We start from the raw sequence: 18,908 nt of genomic DNA, 5'->3' as shown, positions 1-18,908 counted from the left end.
TTCCAGCCACTCCCCTGAAGTCTCCAGAGCTCTTTTTCCTTTTTATGTGCATTGACAAGTATCTATCTTAGGTTCCTACACTACCTCTGGCATTTCCAGGGTGCCTATTTTGATCATCCTGGTGGTGTGCACTGTGTAAATCCTGGTCTCCAAATTCAGGACCACCTCATCCACCTTGTATAGCTTTACATAAGTCATGGACTTTATTCTTCTATCTTGCCAAGCATTTTCATAATGGTGTGACTGGATGGGGAAGTAGAGTGGCAAGACAACCCAACCCCCTTTGAGCGATCACCCTGTTTCTTGGTTTTTTGGGTGGAAGAAGACTGGCCTGTTCCAGTCACAAAGTGATCGCTCATATACACCATTCTTTGGGAGCATCAATGGTCAAGCTTTAGTAGACCTACTCCCACACATTGCGGTTTCTCAAGGCTGAAACTCCAAATACTAGTTGAGCACTCACAGCTAGGGGTTCTAAAGCTCAAGAGTTTTTTGCATGCCAAGTTGCTATTTTCTCCATGTCTTGGATCTTCTGGATGTAACGTTTTATATCTATATATGGTGTCAAACAGGTACTTTGAATTTGTAGGCCTGTATTTTCAGTGATTTCTCTCCTTGTCTTCCTTCAGATCCACTTCAAAGGCTTAAACCTAACTAATCTCATGATGCACACTTTCCCCGACATCACCACGTTCCTAGTTGCCCACTGCTGTAATCCTCCGAGCTGTGATGCATTTGTTACTATCTGAGCCTCAACTGATGTCTCTGCTAGTAGAACAAGCTTTCACCTGCCTTCCACAGCACTGCAGCCTGTTATCCAGGGTAGTGCACTCTAGAAACATTCTTGAGGCATGGCGGTGGCTGTGACAGCAGAAGCACTGTGATTCCAAGCTCAAAGACGACGAGTCAACTGCCTCAAGGGTGGTTATCATGGTGTGTGTTTCTGTGTGGTGGGGAGGGACGCATCATCCAGTCGCTATCACAGTACATTTCCTTGGGGTGGCAACCACTGTTCCCCAGCCCTAAAGTGCAAGACTTTGGTTCACTAGTTCGTTCCACTTTTAAAGGAGAGACAGGGCCCCTGATTTTGCTCTCAAAGCTCCAGCATTTGGCACTGTGCCACTCCCCCCACTTGGCTCTTTTGATACTGTCAAATTGCCTATCCTTTTTAGATAATGAATACAGTATGTTAGTTGCATTCTACCGTCGCAGTCATAGGATGTGTCATGAAAAATGAAAAGTATAGTGCAATTGTCCCCACATGTACATTACTAGACTGTTCATGCTTTCGCCTGGCCAACACATGAGGTAATATCCCCATCCGATCCCCATCCAGTCTCTGCAATAGAAGTTTGGTAGAAGATCTGCATTTGTTGATCACTTCCAAGAGACTTCTGTTTCAGCGCCTTCTCTCGCTTGACTTTCCTTAGGTTGGAAAGATTTGGAGAGGAGTACTTTTGGTAGTTTCCAGAGAGGATCGATGTTGACAAGAAGGGTTGGAAGTCACTATCTTTTAGATGTTACCTTATTTGTGGAAGCATTGGCAAGAAGATTAATAAATATTATGCATTTTATGCCTGCATTTTTCTTAATACTGAGACTGTGCTCCCTTATGTGAGCCCCTTGTAGCACTACCCCCAAAGACCTTGCAGCGAGATCTGAAGTCAGTGAGAAACAATGACTCTTTTACTCACTGACATTGTGGTCTCTTTTCAAATAAGCGTTCCAAGCAAGCTGGGATTTACCTTTTCAATGTACTATAAATTGAGTCGTTTACATTCTCCCTGTTCCCTTTTTCTGCCTGTAGAAAGGGTTATCAAACATTACTAAGCCAGGTATGCTCATTTTTCTAGAGGACAACCTGAGTCTAACTGTAGCAAACTGTTACCACATTTTGCCCATTACAGTGCTAAATCTACCACATGTTTGCAATGTACATGCTGTGCTGCTTAGTGTACCTGAGTAAGCAGCTTGCATTACAGCATGACAAATAACTGCGTTGCATGGATCGTGGTATATCTGTTTGATCGGTAGGTAATTCCTGAGGTTAATAGCTATTAAGAAAATGCGCACACAGCATATTTTTGTGTAGAAAGTTTGAGATGAAAGGTTGGTGGGTAATTTCACTTATTTGTGTTTTCTTCAAGATATTTGCACATGTTTTTCTATGAATCCAATAATTCAACCTATCAATACACAATGTTCGGAAAACTCTCAAATAGGAACTTCATTCATCCAATATGGGTTACAAGTTTGAGTTATAGAAATGGCAATATTTCACTGACTGTCGAATAGTAACCCAGACCACACATTGCATGTGGAGACGATGCTTGATTCTTTATCCCAAACCAGCAAAGATCATCTTGGCGAATTTCGTGTAGGTCTTTTCTTCAGGGTAACTTAAATTTGTTAAGCTATTTTTAGACAATTTTATTTCATACTTCGATAGAGTGCCCAGCTTATCCCCACCTTTTGTTCACGAACATGTCAGGAAAAAGAGACACACATCTTTTTAACATCTAGCAATGAGGGTTTTCATTATTCTTCCTTGAGAGTTTGCTTCACTGCTAACGTTGCATATCATAAATCTCTGATAAGGCTGCTTTCTTTAAGATAGGTTTTGTTTTATGATTTTTTTTTAAAAATAGTTTTTCTCTCCCTATTGCTGTACCTTGTAAGTTTCTTGGTGCTGTCAAATTCATTTGGATTTAGTTTACTTGTCCATGGACAGAGTACCATTGTTATTATTGCAATGTGAAATTTCTAAAATTATATTCTCTTCAACCACAGAGGTTTATTAACGAAATGAGTATTTATTTCGCTCTATACCACTGGGCACAAGAGAAAGTAAATCTTCTCAAAATAAGTGAAATCCCTCTATACCAAACAGCTGAAATACCTGTAACGTATATCTCTGTACATTTACTTATGGTGCAATTGTTCATCACACGTGATCGGAGCAGACTGTTACAGTGCTGTCTAACTGGGACAAAGATGTTGGAATAACAAAACAACTGTTCGTCGCTTAGCATAGACAATAAGACTCCAGTACAATCCAATCAATGTTTTGAGATGAATTCTGTTTTGCATAAGGTCATATGATAGGCTAAAATTGACCTTCCAGGTGTGTCTGAAATACTTTACACACATGGGAACGATCCCATAGCAGTACTATTTAGTTGCAGCTGGCGCACATCTTTAGTGCTGTTCAGTGGAAATGACATTGGCAAGCTTTGGTGTTTAGATTTTGATGAAACAACTTATTCTTTTGCAAAATCCTAATAGCTGGTGTTTACCTATTGATATAGCCCTCCACATTAAGCAATGCTACTATGTAGTTTTTCTAAGCTTATCATCCCAGATAGGATCCTTGCAGAAAAAGGAACAGTTACCGAATAGCTCTGCAGTGAGTGTGTCCTCACCAGATCTGTTAGCAAATTAATCTCGCCATATTTTAGTCATGTCTTGGTCTTGTAGGCTACAAAATAAACTGAAGTGAAACGTTCAATGCCAAGTATTATTTGAGACCTTCCAGCCAACATTGTTCTAAGATTTGAAAGCGCAGAGTTACTTTTACATTAAGCAGACTCTTTTTATTATTCTTTTAATAACATGAAGAAATAAAATCTGTTTTAATAAGTGTTCTGGGATCCATGCTGGTGGCAGGGTTACTCAATGGGTTTCAATTTTGGGAGAATGCACAGGCAGGTCAACATTTGTTATAACAAAGTTACTTTTCCTTTTGGAGCTAGGTGCCAATTTGAGCATGACATATCATTACATTAGTTTAGTCTTTGTAGGCTCCTTTGTTTTGACAAATATCACTGCAGCTTCTTTTCTTACAATGTGCTGAATTGCTAGCCCACGTGGACTTTATATTTTAGGTCTCATTGACCGTCCCATGCTTTGTTCTCTTTCCTTGCATAAGAACGGGAAGAAATTTGAAAGACCCAGAAACAGAAAATTACATTGGGGGTCATTACGAGTTGGGCGGTAAGGGTTAACGCTCACCGGTAATGATGCCAGTGCCAGTAAACCCTTACCGCCCTATTCCGAGGTCCCTTAGCGGGTCCAGCCGTTCTCTGCGGGTCCCGTTAAGGGACCTTGTAGCTAATAACGGGCCCGTTATTAGGGCCTTCCCCATTCCCATTGAGCCCTATGGGGGCTCAAATGGGAATGGGGAATGGTTAACTGAATGGGGACTTACCGGGTCCGAATAGGTCGGTATGTCCACGGTAAGTCCCCATTCAGCCAGACCGACCCGGGTTTGGAGGTAGCCATGGCGCTAACAGTGCCATGGCTACCTCCAAACTCTTAATGACCTCCATTCTGGTTAAGTATTTGTGCTGGCATCATGTTTTATATTATGATGCAACTGATTTATGTCATGTAATGTGCCCATTGCTTTAAAAGCAACAAAACTAGTAATTGTGATTAGGGACCTCCACATCAAATAAAAACAATCCCGCATTTTAGTTATCCCTACAACTATCCTGTAAAGCAAAGAGATGAGCAAACTTTCACAAACATGCTGCTATATTTCTGAGAATTAGGAAAGGATATAACATAAGTGAGCCCTTGCATGACAATCAGTAGTAGGTCAAATGTGTTCTGTTTTGGGAACTCCTGATTTTATGTATACTCAATTGGTCAAGACATTTCTTCTTGGTATTGGGAGGAAGTGGTGGGTGTACGTGTGGTTTTTTGTAAAAGGTGCTTTAAGTGGAATTTTGACATACATATTAATAATTTTGTTTTGGTTGCTTCTATGTTTCTAAACGTTTAGAACATGAAACTGCAGGTGCCAGGGTAATTCCAGCTACTTCGATAGATGGGTAAACATGAAGACTTAAATTCCTTTTTTAGGGAGAATTGTCCATGTAGGTGCTAGTGGGTCGTGATGGTGACCACTTCAGCTGGTCAGACGTCACTCCGTAGGCAAGTTGCTCCAATAGCTAATTGGGCTCTAGAAAATTAGCACCTCATGTATAACCGGATCAGTAAGAAAAAATGTACTTTTCCTGTATTGATGATCTACTGCACTGTTCATGGTGAGCTGCCTATTGCTCTGATGAAATCCCAACAGTAGTAAAATTCACGAAAATGACTTTGCTCCCAAATGTGAAAAGTGCGGGAGGGGAAGATAAGGAGAATCAAATCTTTGTTCCCGGTTATCCGCCGATAAAAACAAGCAAATTAAGTCTCTTTTATCCTTGTTCATATCGGGCCTCCACCAAGCACTCAATACACATGCCTGTAAAGCGTGTCCTATGCAATAGCCAACTCGCCCAGCCTCACTTGCATTGGTAACAACCTTTTGGCACAAAGGGCAAGGGCAGTGTAAGTAGTGCTTTGAAAAGAAGTGAACTATTGAACTATTAAAAATATTACGTACACTAGTTAAGAGTTTCTTTTCTGTAGACCATTCGCAATTATGAGAATGAGCTGACTAAAGGCATTTTCAATCTCATTGCCATTTGTTGTCTTTGTTTTAATTATGAAACCGTGTAATGCAATATCCAAACTCTTTTCTTAGTCAAGTGTGAATTTGTGACATTGGTTTTATCAAATTGTGCACAGATTTGCGGATGTTGTGTGATGGGACTCATTATATAGCTTGTGCCTCAGACTTTTTTATTCGAAACTCACAGTGGACTAGAAATTTCAGTTGTAATGGACAATAGTGGCCCATTGATACGATCTTCGAATTTGTAGTCATATGATTGACTTTGAATTGTCCCCTAATTTTAAAAAGCACCAAGATATTGTGGCCATTCTATTTAAGAATCACATTCTTTGCCTTGTACTGGAAAAGCAATAATGGGACAAAAAAGTTGACTTATATATACAACACATGGCAATAACCACCAGACAACAACGGGCTATCGTACAAACATAGGCAAGGAATGTGTCCCTCCCTTGTCCACAGCACCTCTACGAGTTATTTTGGGGGATTTTTATTTCTACGGCCCTCAGCTGGTTTTGGCATCATGATGCGAGGGGCACGTGTGAATATTCCCCTATGCTTCCAGCTGATTATAATCCGTCTACAAGGGGTAGACTTGTTGGTATTTTAGTCTGGTTTTGTCTCTAAATATTCTGGTTCAGTGGTGTCTCTTTTCATTGTCACACAACCTCGAGGACTTCCAAAGGGGCAAACTACCTAACAAGATGTTTTCGTTCATACCTTATTGCTCAAAAAACATACAGCAATTGCCTGCTGAAATGTCATTGCATGCTCACAATAATGTTGCAAGTCTTGCTTTTATGCTTGATTTTTAAATTGTAAACATGGCAAAACAGATGCTAAACAGGGCTTCCCTGATTGGAGGTGCCATTAGGTTAGAGGGACTGATGGCGCTGACATGGATCCTGCAAGCTCTCTGGTTGGCTTTCGGCTGGTGTATTTCAGTTTTTGTTGCCTTGCCATGTTTTGTAAATCAAACATTACTTAAGAACAGTGGAGGTCACTCATGCTTTCCATCTAAATATACCCCTGTGCTAGTTTACTTACAGGGTCACTTGTGCAGCGGTATTCTCGGTGCCATGAAAAACAACTGTAATAAATATCGTTGTGTGTTTTTAAAAGTGATTTTTGTACTTTTCAAAGGTCTTTTGTGTCACTGTTAAAATGACATCTGGACTGTATATGCATGTGTGTACTTGCATCTTTGGAATGGAGACGTTGATATATATGAATCCTGTCTACGTAGACCATTGAATTATGTGTTTCTCATCTGTTATCTGTGAAGAATTGTATTTTAGAATTCCTGGAGGTGAGACTGAACTGCTTCACTGGTTATTTTCCCTGGGATTTTCCCTTTATTATCTCATACATGATTTCTCCCTGCTGGACTGGACTTGTACAGCATCCTTTTCCCAGGACTACCTCTGCACAGATTACCATCTTAAGTGGATCCATTGTGCCATGATAAAGATGCAACATCATGACTTTTCACCTTACAGGTGTACTCCTAGATAAGCTATGTCCCCAGAGGATTTAAGATTTCATTTGTTCATTTTATATGTAACTTCACTTTGTGAAAATCTGCATCATAGAAACCTATCTGGACTGCAGATGTCCTGCCAATCATGAGCTGTAAAGCTTTCTCTCCAAGAAGGATGATTTTATTAGTCAATGGTATTTGTTGATTTCCAATGTTAGTATCCCTAGTAAAATTATGTACCAGATGATACTTTAGTTGGCTATCAATTTAACCCTTGCAGCCAAACCTTCATTTGTGAATCTTCCCATCCCCCCCCCACCCCTATTCATTGTCTTTCATGCTTAATTAATCTACACTTTGGCTTCTCACCTAACTGGAAATAACACTATTGTACTGTAACATTGAAACACTTTTCCTAGCGATGCTTAACATTGGCACTTTTCATCTAAACCCCAGGCAGGCTCTTTACTGATGGTCAACCCTGCCCCCTTCATGTAGGTTGGTTTTGTGATCTGTTCCCCAGCCCTCGGGTAATATGTGCAGAGGGCAGTATGTATTGATGCTCTTCATGTATTTATATATTCAAACCCTGCAATCTAACATTCAGTAGGTTGCAGATGAGCACCCGAACAGTTCAGAATGTTAAATGTTTCAAAACAGAGCTACACTTTTCCATATCCTCACCTTGATTCCATGGATAGCTAATACTTCCAAGAACAGGAAAAGGTCATGTCAAGAAAATGTTATTCCTGCAGTGACATGTGTGGGAAAGCCTGCATTTCATTACTGGAAAGTTCCGTTCTGTTCAGGCAACAGTGTGTCAATATATGGAATCTCTAGTGTTGGCAGTATGAATATACTTAACACCTTCTTTGTGACACCTCGTCTGTTTATTAACTTGATCCCTAATTTTCATTTATGGAAATCCAGGGATTTGGACAAATGAATTCTTAACTGATCAATAAAGACAGGGATTATGTACAGTGACACGCGCTCCATGAATTTGGCCCCTGAGGACTGCCCTTTGGGCCTCTTTTCATTCCTAACTCATGCCCATGCTTGAAAACAAGTGCTAATCATCCGCCCAGCTCTACATAAGTCGTGTGAACATTTTGCTTTTTGGAAAGTCTTGACCTCTGTTCTCAGTGTGACAATTGTGTACAGAAGATGTTTGTATATAAATGTATATCTATCAGATACAGCTCATTTTGTAAAGTGGTAATCTTGGTTTGCAGGCCAAAGCAGAATGCAGTTTTGCAGTGGCCCATGTGTATGGAGACCCGTCTGAGGGCCTCTTATTAGTCCTTTCAGAGTTTTGTTTTTTTCATTAAAGACACTGTGGTTATTTCTAATTTGTGCTTGTTTTTTAAAAAATAATTGTTTTATTATGTTTCTTGAGTAAAATAAAGGACAGTCACAAAAGAACAAGGACACATCATAGTATTAAAATGATCATGCTAACATTATCACAACTTGACTCTTCCCAAACCCTCTTAAAATGCTACACCATCTTACGACCCTAACATTAAATGTGTACCCGATTTAGCAACTTAGATCACCATTTTGTAGGTACCATGCATCCAAACATCTATCCAACACACATACTATGTACCATACATCCACACAGAGACTCCACTGTGCGCTCCAAATTATAGGCGATATTCAAAAGAAAAACTTTTCCGAATTATTTCATTCTTAATACATTTTATTTATGTTTTTCATTTGTTTGAAAATTATAGAATCATTTTCATTCATATTTCTTGCCGTGATTGGTTTGAAAGAATTTTTTTAAATTCATTTCCATACACCTTTTTCAATCACATTACTTGTTTTCATTGGAAAAAAGCTGTCCACATCATTAGTACATCATTTTTTTAAATTCATGACTTTTGGAATGTTTGGGTTGGCACCCACACTTCTTTGGACTAGTACTTTCTAGCACCCTTTAGTTGCTATATAACAGAGCCACCAACAACAAAATTCCCCCAAATACTCATGAAACAGGGCATACCCGATCCAATATGCCGATCGGCCTACGTCCGGAGCACGATGACATCATCACGTGGCGTCATGACGCTCCGGACATACTATTAATAGCGGCCATTTTGTGAAAAGCATCGGACACTCAAATCCGATGCATCTCTGCAAAATAGAGCCGGACCCACGGAAATTGGAAAACCACCAAAACCTGCAGGTAAGCCCCAGATTGCCACTTCACCATTCGTTCATTTAGACTTTAACTAAACAAGAAAAAGAGTGACTATTACTGTTAAAACTTAAAGCGGTCCTGTTAGGTGTATGGAAATGAATTTAAAAAATGTCTTTCAAACCAATCACGACAAGAAATATGAATGAAAATGATTCTATAATTTTCAAACAAATGAAAAACATAAATTAAATGTATTAAGAATGAAATAATTCGGAAAAGCTTTTCTTTTGAATATCGCCTATAATTTGGAGCACACAGTGGAGTCTCTGTGTGGATGTATGGTACATGTTATTATTGGCATTGGTCAGTCGCAATGCCTACAGCTCCACATGCAGCAAACAAATAATCCAAGCTACATATAGACAACTTTTTGAAAACCAAGGTAGCTCGCTACAGTTGCAACAGACTGAAACCCTCTCTAAACAATTTTGAACACACATACTATACTGTTTTATAAGACTAGAGTGCAATGGTAAAAATCTGTGACAAACAAAACCGATATCACCAACGTTACCTAGCCAAAATGCTGCACATACTACTCTTGTCCTTGCTCCTCTTCCTGTCCTAAGTTAATTTACTGTACCCATGGCCTGGCTCCCAAAAATCATTAGCCACTTGCTTAGGATGGGTCATAGTGCATTATGAAATGTTTCTAATAGCCCGCCTCATTTTCGGAGGTAGACTTTCTCATTTGGTGAAGTACAGTGTGTCTCGTTGTTAACAGCAAATCTAAAATTGTGTGTCAACAGTAAAGTCATGGGGTTCAGCAGGATGGAACTCTACAATACAGTTAATTTTACACACCACCAATTTCCAGAATTCCCCTGCGCCATGATGAGTGCGTAAGATGACACTGCATCCGAAGCAGTGGACAGGTCCTCCTTGTTACGCTATTTTGTTTTCCAGATTGTATGTATACCATAGGGTTTATTGGCGCTAACAGAGGGGAACAAGGTAGCACAGTTCTTGTGAAGGCTGATGTCTAAAGAATAGCTAAGCCAAATAGTTTAAGTTTCCAGCTAAAGGAAATTGTGAGGAGTACCAAGCAGATCAAGACGCAAGGCATACAAGGTACAGGGGTCATTACTGATAAGGAGCAATCACATCTGTCTGTGGAAGTGGTACACCTTAGTAATGCTGGCCCTAATCCGTAAAATGCAAGATTGCCCATGCAAAGAGACTCAAATTGAATAAGATAGCAGGGTAACTAATAAAGATGGCAAATGGTCACATCTCCTCCACCCACAGGGCCGGTCATTGTGTCAAGCAGCTCAGGCGGCTGCCTGACGTCATTCGGCCTCTAGGGGGCGCCGTACCAGCTGTCCACGGCGGTGCTCCTGCAAGCCAGGCCAGGCACATTCATTTTTATAATGTTACGAAACGAACGTGTATTAGCACTGGCACTGCTGCAGGCTAAAGCATCGGCCCTCGGGCAGGGCAGGGCAATTGGCAAATAAATTAACAACATTCGTTGCTTTATTCACTTCCCCGAGCCCCGGGTGGCGCTGGCCCAGCCAGCCCTATAGGCGCACGTGCGGCATGCCCTCTTCCAGGCTATGCGCGCGCACTAACAGTGAGGATTGATTGGGGCTGCTTCTTCTTCTCGGAGGCATGGGCGGACCCACGCAGGCGCTTCCCCATCCTAAAGGATGATGTGCACCAGACCCACCAATCAATACCTAGCACACATAAACTCACAACTCCTCCCACCACCCCGTCTGCCTCACAAAATCCAACATCACATTGCTCCTCCTGCCTCTCACCCCGTCACCTCCCAGCAAAGCCCTCCCACTCAGCTCAGCCACACCCAGCGCAGTCAACCGAACCCGCATCAATTCTCTCTCTTCAACATGTCTCTCACAACTAAGCAAAAAATGTCCCACAGTCTCAGGCACCCCACACACCGCACAGTCCCTCGACTCACGCTTCCCCACTCGAAAAAGACAGTCATTCAGCCCCACATGCCCTATCCTCAACCGATTCAGCATCACCTCCTCCCCCCTCCTCCATTCCAGACTCCCCGCATCCACCTTCACCGACACTTTCCCACGAACACCAAACATCCACCTGCCCTTTACCCCACTCGCCCACCTCTCCTGCCACTTATCCATGACCCGTCTCACCATCACAGCCTTCACCTCATCCACACTCAAAGGCAACCTCACATCAACTGCTCCCCTCTTCATACCCTCACCCGCCGCCAGATCCACCAACTCATTACCCAAAATGCCTGGCTGGCGTTGTCGGGCCCCCACCGTTACGGAAAAGAGGAGCGAGTGGGTGCGCAGCAGTTAAGTGTTTGGGGTCTTTCTGATGTCGTGTTCCCCACTGCTCTTTCTTGCTAGTAGTGTCTTTAGCCACACGATTCTATTCATGTATGTATGTTGCTAGAGACTACCTGTGTGGGCCACTCATAGATATAATACAGATGTACGTGGTGCAGGCTGAATCTCCCACGTGTCTGCAGACTGTGACAGGCATTATGCCACGGCCAGGCTTATCTCTCACCTCTGGCATAGGGCAAGCGACATGTTTGGATGCATTTAATTCCAGTTTATCAATATTGCATTTTAAATAGACATAATTTAAACTGTCCGACCTTTAATATTATGTTTGCACGAACGGTGCTATCCAGAATCTGTCATGAACCATCGAATTCGCCCCTTCTGGGCCTCCTGGTCCCTGACACGTCGGGCCTTACACTCCATAATACTACCAACATGGCGGCAAGCTCAGAACGCTGCTCGCCAGTCTTCACGTTCTACGCAGCGTCCTCTATAAAGAAGCCACACCCTGCGGCCCCGCACGTCTCAATGCTGCTACTAGCTGTGAACGGACGTGTGCTCCGAACCTTCTCTAGTGCTACTTGCTATCCCCTGGCCCTTGGATTCCCTTCTCCCGACTTCTTCCCTCTTTCTTAACTTCCCGGAATCCCTGCGTCGTTTCCGCGTGCCCCCCTACTCCTTCTTGAATACTCCTGGAGTTTCCCGTGATCCTGGACATCGAAGCTGAACGTAATCTGGAAGCCGAGGACGGCCGAGCGGGCTTATTTAAGTCCCGAACCATACGAAAGAAGACTCCCCCTAAAGAGGACATCAGGCAACATAGACAGGTGAGAAGGGGGGAAACCTGTGACAGATTGAGACGCCACCTGACCGAAGTCGATACAGACATGGAGGCGGCCATCCAGGATCTTATGCGTGGCATGCAAGAACTATCGACTGAAGTACAGAACTTGAAAGCGGAGAACGCCGCGGCAAAACAATTGGTACTTTAACGTGACTCTGCCTCAAAGGACAGCGTGCTATTGGGGGGCATTGTTGACAAATATGACGGCTGTGCAAAAACCCTCTGAGGATTCCTAGATTCTTGTTTGGTCCACTTTACCGTTAAACCTTATTATTTTTCCACCCCCAGGGCTAAAGTGGGCTTTATTATTTCTCACCTCTCCGGGAATGCCTTAGCCTGGGCCACGCCATTAGTTAACACCGGAGATCCCCTTTTGGATGATTATGATGGATTCATTCAAGCACTAAAGACTATGTTTGACCACCCAGAACAGGTCTTTAGTGCTCAAGAACGTTTACTCGATTTCCAGCAAGGCTCCCAGGACATGCTCACCTACGTAAGTCGATTCAAGCAATTGGCTAAAGAAGCGGGTTGGCCTTCTGAAGCTTGCTTCACCCTCTTTCGAAGAGGGCTAAATGAAGATGTTAAGGATGAATTAGCCAGGGTAGCACGTCCTAGTTCTTACCAGGTACTTATGGATCTTGCTCTACAGATTGATTTCCGCATCCAGGAAAGAAGGGCAGAGAAAAGGAAGACCAAGTCAACCAACCAAAAAAATCCTCTTGTGGGCCCTTCAAAATCCGAAGATTCTCCTGTTCCTACAAATGAACCCGAACCCATGCAGCTAGGTGCCTTCCGTGGACCCATATCCCCCCAAGAAAGGCTGAGAAGGATCCATACTGGCTTATGCATGTACTGTGCCTCGGACAAGCATTTAGTCAGAGAATGTCCCTTAGCCCGTCCACGGCGTTCGGGAAACGCTAGCTCCCGATCCTAGATGGAGCTCAGTTTCGGGAGAGAGATGCAGGCTCCACATCTATACCATCCTTGAACTCTCCTGGACAAAACTCCCTGGTAGTTTTACAGGCCTTTCTATCGTCATCCAAGAAGGAATCCTACCCCATTCTGGCACTAGTGGACTGTGGGGCCATGGGAATATTCATAGATCAGGAATGGGTCCTTAAACATCATATTCCTTATGAACCCCGGAACCTGTAGAAGCAATTGATGGAAGACCTCTTTCTTCTGGACCCATAACCCTTCAGACTAAGGAAATTGAGCTTGCTATAAACCATCACTGAGAAAGGATAAAGTTTGACATCATAAAATCTGCCCATTGCCCAATGGTATTGGAATGCCCTGCCTACAATAACACAACCCATACATCAATTGGACAGCTGGTTCCCTGTTCCTAGGTTCCAAATTTTGCATGTCCCATTATCTGCTCCAGGATCCTTCACCGACAACATCAGAAGAACGTTCAACAACTCAGCAAGATCCTCTTATGGTCTCCAACATCATCCAGGTTCCTAAAACCTACCAGGAATACGCCAATGTGTTCTCTTCTGCTATTGTCCAAGCCCTACCACCCCATAGGCCTGAGGACTGTGCTATTGAAACCGAACCTTCAGCCGTGATTCCCTTTGGAAGGATGTTTATCCTGTCTGAACCAGACAAAAAGGCCCTTCGTGAATACCTAGATACTAACCTAAAAAACTGCACCATACGCCCATCTAAGTCTCCAGCTGGAGCCTCATTATTTTTTGTTCCTAAAAAAGACACCAAGGAACTCAGACCTTGTCTTGATTATCGAGGTCTTAATCAGTGCACCCTTAAGGATCGTTATCCATTACCCTTGATCTCAGATATCCTGGAAGCCGTAAGAGGAGCCGTAATATTCTCCAAATTGGATCTCATGGGTGCTTATCACGTGATTTGTATTAGAGAAGGTGACGAATGGAAGACAGCCTTCAGAACACCCTTTGGTCATTATGAATACTTGGTCATGCCCTTTGGACTCTCTAATGCTCCGGCAATCTTCCAACGCTTTCTGGACCGGGTGTTTTCCGATACGCTATTTCTTTTCGTCATCGTCTACTTGGACGATATTTTGATATTCTCTAAGGATCCTCTCAAGCATGAAGAACATGTTAAATCAGTGTTACAACGGCTATGTGAACACAAGCTTCTAGCAAAACCCGAGAAATGCCTTTTTCATGTTTCCACTGTTCACTATCTAGGATTTGTCCTTAGCCCAGATGGCATCTGCATGGATCAATCCAAGGTTAAGGCCATACTATCCTGGCCAACTCCGACCTCCGTAAAACAGATCCAATCTTTCCTGGGCTTGGCCAATTTCTATCGGAAGTTTATACCATCCTTCTCCGAGATTGTTCAACCGATCATCTCCTTGTTGAAGAAAGATACTCCCTATCATTGGACCCCAGCCCAGGAGAAGGCCTTCCAACGCCTGAAAACAGAATTTACACAAGCCCCCCATCCTGGTTCAACCTGATATAACTCGACCATTCCTAGTGGAAACGGATGCCTCTAACTATGCCATCGGAGCAGTTCTGAAACAGGAACTCGATGACGGGCTGGAACATACTATTGCCTATCTTTCACGGACATTGACCTCCAGTGAAACTCATTACCCAGTCTTAGAAAAGGAACTTCTAGCCATCCGTCAAGCCTTCACCGAGTGGCGTCATTTACTTCTAGGTGCTAAACATCCTGTCCAGGTTCGGACGGACCATCGAAATCTCCAAGTGTTACAGGCCCTGGAATGCAGGAACAGCCGTCTGGCCCGTTGGGCGTTCTTCTTTGCCCAATACCAGTTCCAGATTCACCATGTTCCGGGAACACAAAACGTAATTGCTGACGCCTTGTCTCGGCGCCCTGACTATGAACCTCCTGATGACCGAACATTTCCCAAGATGTTTCCCCACACAATAATTGTAGCCCAGCGACCAGCCTCCTAGATGAAGTCTGCATTCAGACTCAATCCTTGGAACTCTGGAAAGATATCTCAGACAAGAACCAATGGAAACTGAAGACCAAAAATGGATACTTGTTCAAAGACAATGCCTTGGTCATCCCAACACAAAAACTACAGCAAAGGATAATAAATCTCTGTCACGATACTCTTTACTCTGGGCATCGTGGTATTACCAGTACCCTCCGATTAATACAAAGGCAATTTTGGTGGCCTGGAGTGAAAGCTGATGTACAAAGGTATATCCAGGCATGTCTGTAATCAAAACAAACATGACAACAAGAGACCAGCGGGTCTATTGCAGCAACCTCCACTTCCAACAAGGCCTTGGGAATTCATAGCAACAGACTTCATTGTGGAATTACCACCTTCCAGGGGATACACAACCATCATGGTCACCATTGATTTGTTCACCCATGTGGCCCATTTTACACCTCTGTTTGAACTGCCATCCTCGTCAGAACTTGCTGGAATTTTCCTGGAACAGATACTCCGACTGCATGGACTTCCTTCCAAGATCATATCAGACACATTTCTCAGTTCTGGAAACATCTTTGCCAAATACTAGGAATCCAACGCTCTTTTTCCTCAGGATATCATCCCCAAACCAACGGAGCCACAGAGCGCGTAAACCAAACCTTGGAACAATACCTCCGTTGCTTCGCTACCAAGGTCCAGGACGATTGGTCCCTTTTAATACCAGTGGCTGAATTCGCCTATAATAATTCAGACCACTCTGCTATTAAGACCAGTCCTTTTTTCTGTAGCCAAGGATTCCACCTTTCGTTTCTACCCTCCATCCCTCCTCATCCTACACCAGTTCTAACAGTCAATGCCTGGATTGAAATGCTCATTAATGTTCAAAGAGAAGCCAAAGAACAATTAGAAAAGGCCAGGACCCAGACCAAACTGTATGCAGACTCCAAACGAAGACCAAGCCCTTCCTACACAATAGGGGATAAGGTTTGGCTGTCCTCGAAACTGCTACCACAGCATTTGCGACCAAATAAATTGGCTCCTCTATATTATGGGCCATTCCTTATTAAGGAAATCATCAACCCAGTGGCCTACCGACTGAAGCTTCCAGACTCCTGGAAGAAAATCCACCCAGTCTTTCACACGTCCTTAATGAAGCCATATGTTCAGACCTCTCAAACTAACCTTTGGCCCAAACCAGTACTCATCAATGACCAACTGGAGTATGAGGTCTCCAGGATTTGGCATTCTAGATATAGACGTGGCAAACTCCAGTACCTGGTGGAATGGAAAGGATATCCCCCCAGTGAACGCACTTGGGAACCTATCTCAAATCTAAATACCCCCAGGTTACTCAGAAGGTTCCATCTCATACACCCGGGCAAACCTGGTGGAAAGAGTTTCCGGAGGAGGCATGCTGTCATGAACCATCGAACTTGCCCCTTCTGGGCCGCCTGGTCCCTGACACGTCGGGCCTTACACTCCATAATACTACCAACATGGCGGCAAGCTCAGAACACTGCTCGCCAGTCTTCACGTTCTACGCAGCGTCCTCTATAAAGAAGCCGCACCCCTGCGGCCCAGCGCGTCTCAACGCTGCTACTAGCAGTGATGGGACGTGTGCTCCGAACCTTCTCTAGTGCTACTTGCTATCCCCTGGCCCTTGGATTCCCTTCCCCCGACTTCTTCCCTCTTTCCTAACTTCCCGGAATCCCTGCGTCGCTTCCGCGTGCCCCCCTACTCCTTCTTGAATACTCCCGGAGTTTCCCGTGATCCTGGACATCAAAGCTGAACGTAATCTGGAAGCCGAGGACGGCCGAGCGGGCTTATTTAAGTCCCGAACCATACGAAAGAAGACTCCACCTAAAGAGGACATCAGGCAACATAGACAGGTGAGAAGGAGGGAAACCTGTGACAGAATCTACAAGTAAATCAGGGGCCGTTGAGCCCTTCCCTCGCCCTGTCTGCTGAGAGCAGGGCGGCTATATGTCACTATGGAGGGGTTGGGGGGAGGGGGAAGGTCAGACAGTAACTGTGACCAGACAGCACTGCCAGTGAGAAAGGGAGATTTGGGTCAACGCTGATTGTGATTCTAATGCACCCATACCCAGGCAGTTCCCTAATGATGGACTTCCAGCCCTTCCCTTCCCTTCCCCAGAATATATCTTGCAATAACTTTCGCTCTTTGAGCAAGTCCAATGCATTTGCATGCTGAGGTTTTAACTGGATGTGTGGCACGACCCTGTGATTACTCCCGCATTCTAGTTCATTCTCAGGCCTCAGGAGTAAGGCATCTTTTGCAAAAATATCAGAAACTCTGCAGGTACATGGCGTGAAGGCAGCTCTTCTAGAAAGCTGTACAGAGAAGCAGACGTTTTAGGTCTGATCGGAGTAAAGTCAGCTCCAAAGCAGATATTTTAATGAGATTAACCAGAAATGGCAATGAAATGTTCCAGATATATGCAAACCATCTGGTTTTCTGCAGAAACATTCTTAAAAGGCGACTTTACATGGCTCGCTTGCACAATGACAATTATTTCTGTCTGTGATTGAATTGTACTGTTCAGCATCATTTCCTTGTTCAGTTTAAATGGTCTCAGTTCATAATGTATACATTGAAAAGCAAGCATTGACAATACCAACAGTTTGGGTTTTTATGTAGACATGGGAATGGCACTTGCTAGGCACAGCCGTAGTGGTATTAACTACCCATCATTGATATCAGGTGCAAATGGTGTCAGCACCTGGGAATCTAATAGGAGTGCCTGGTAAAAGCTTAAAACATGCACAAGCCAAATATGTTGGCTTTGCCAATGCTTGTGTTTAACAGGACTTCAGGGAAGGACACGCACAGGGCTTATACATCGACTGGCTGAGGGCAGGCCTGTTAAGATATTTTAATTACACCAGTCGCTTTTATACCGCTCCAATTAATTCATTAGCTCTCACAAGAGTGATATCCGCCTTCTAACCTTACGTCCTGCATACTATGCTGCCTTAAAGACAGAAGGGGCCGCGTTAAAGGCCCTGAGCTGTCTCCAGCCTTTAATGCCCTTTCATTAAAGCTCTATATTCACATTTGTGCCGCCCAAGGTGAGGTTTTTTGTAATGACCGAAAGTTATTTGAGCCTTGAAAGCAATGCGCTCAAAGCATGAGCAAGTTCCCCACACTGTGAAAAACTGGTATGCCTTGTTGTCAAGGATAAGAAAGGAAGCTCCTTCACGAATTAAGGTGCCCCCCCTTTTTTTTATTTGTATTTGGTTAGGTGAAAACCCTTTACAAAACTTCTTATACATTTAAAACTGCCAAACGATAAAACAAAGAAAAGAAATAACTTTTTTCCAAGAAACAGACTTCCTTTTCCAGGCACTAAGCATAGCTATCCAGCGCTATGCCTAAACAGCAAAATTAAGATGATAAACTCTTCATGGTTTATATTTTGTTCTGGAATCATATAAAAATAAAATCATAATTTCCCCTGATTGAGAGAATCTCTCCTGTATGTGCTATATTGAGGCTTATTCTAAGGAAGTTCGTTCTGATCCTCCAATCTGGAAATTTTAGAAGATATTGGGCCAAAGTTCCCTGTTTTTTTTCTGCTTTTAGGAAGAGATTTTCTGGTGTGTGGGATCGCATTTTATCAATTGTCAGTATCCAGTCTGTTTCTTCTAAAAGCTTTTTTGCCTTTAAAGGGTTGGATATATGCGTCTC

This window comes from Ambystoma mexicanum, chromosome 2p (assembly GCF_040938575.1).
Source record: "Ambystoma mexicanum isolate Mex_15411 chromosome 2p, UKY_AmexF1_1, whole genome shotgun sequence".
Classification (NCBI taxonomy): domain Eukaryota; kingdom Metazoa; phylum Chordata; class Amphibia; order Caudata; family Ambystomatidae; genus Ambystoma; species Ambystoma mexicanum.
Note: the sequence above shows the minus strand (reverse complement) of the source record.